We start from the raw sequence: 1,696 nt of genomic DNA, 5'->3' as shown, positions 1-1,696 counted from the left end.
AATCGATCAAAACGCAGAAGATTCGAGTCGGTTTCTAATCGCGCCTCTTTCTTCTTAAAAAGAAATCAAGGTACTTAATTTTAGATCCTTAATTGGATTAGGTACCGTCGGTGTTTCAATTGAAAGCTGTTCCAATTTTGTTTCAATTCTTTACTCGATCAAAACACAGTGGATTCGAGTCGGCTTCTAGTCGCGCCTCTTTCTTCTTAAAAAGAAATCAAGGTACTTAATTTAGATCCTTGATTAGATTAGGTACCGTCGGTGTTTCAATTAAAAGTTGTTCCAATTGACTGAATGCGAAAGAAAATGGACCACGAGCGACAATTCTGTTTCAATTCTTTAATCGATCAAAACGCAGTAGATTCGAGTCGACTTCTAATCGCGCCTCTTCGCATCTACGAACAAATTTCACAAGACGCGTTGCTTGCCAACGCTCTCGCGAGCGTTTTCTTCCTATAGGATAGGCAATATAATATGGACATCGATACCGTATCGAATCCGTAATCGATACATCGGGCTCGTAATATTTCTCCTTAAAATGATAGGTCGAACGAACAAAAGCACGACGCCGCGGTTTATACGTCTATCATTTCCCACATTAAACACGACAAATAATAGAATTACGCTACGTGATGTGCGTCATTTCTGACACGGTCGATTACCGCTGTGCAAAGTGCAAAGTAGTGAAACGACGGTATACGAAAATTGCATCAGTAACGTAGTTAAACGCGTATACACATCTATTCGCGCTTCGTATCTCTGATGTACAATAGATATCGACAAATAAATCTCGATTGCTCGTGCAAGTGAACGTAAAAGAGTTTGGTCTAATAACGCACATAATGTAAGATAAATATTATTAACCTGCGATTTTTTAAAGAAATCGAATTGAAAATACCGAGGCGCTTATTTTTACCACGGTGAAATGGGAACGACTCTCCTTTACGTAACACGGCAGACACTTTCTCAGGTCTCGGAGATAATAGGGCCCGGTTACGCTCTAGTTAGAAAAGATGCACGCACGCGGTATATAGACTGGCCATAGAAATACCCTCCTGGTTTATCTCCTCCGCGGATGAAGGGAGGGAGCGTGCCGAGCGGTGCCGAGAGAGAAATAACCTTTGAGTAATACGAGGTAGTAGGTTGCTGCGACGTGTCTGCGCGGCGAGGAGGATGACGAAGGGAGGGACCAGAAGAGGGAAGAGCGAGGAAGGCAGATGATCACAGGGAGGGAAAGGAGGAGGGTGGCGAAGGGGCTGGGGGAGGGCAAGGAGGCACGAGGAGGAGCCAGCGAGATAGAAGGCGTCCTTGATGGACAGGATGCCCCTGCCTGCTGGTTCATACCGTATAATCTTCTCTCTCATCTCATTCGGCTCCTTGTACGGGGTGTCGGGCAACGATTTGCACCCATGGCGCGTCGGGGGCAGCAGCGTGGGGCAGCGTGTTACTGAAACCTCGCCTCGCGTACAGCAAACGATACCGAACAATTCGCCGCCGCTGTCTCATCAGCGATTTATCCCGTCCGTCCCGCCGGGCATTAAAACAGCGCGACGAGATCTCTACACACAGGATGCGTTGTAATTCGCGGTGCAGCCGAAAAGGGGGTGACTCGCGTAAAAATAAGCCGGAAGCGTAGGCTCGACTCTCTCTCTCTCTCTCTCTCTCTCTCTCTCTCTCTCTCTCTCTCTCTCTCTCT

This window comes from Vollenhovia emeryi, unplaced genomic scaffold (genome assembly GCF_000949405.1).
Source record: "Vollenhovia emeryi isolate VEMERY1.0 unplaced genomic scaffold, V.emery_V1.0 DF939123.1, whole genome shotgun sequence".
In the NCBI taxonomy this organism is placed as follows: Eukaryota; Metazoa; Arthropoda; class Insecta; order Hymenoptera; family Formicidae; genus Vollenhovia; species Vollenhovia emeryi.
The sequence above is the reverse complement of the archived record's forward strand: the minus strand, read 5'-3'. Positions refer to the sequence as shown.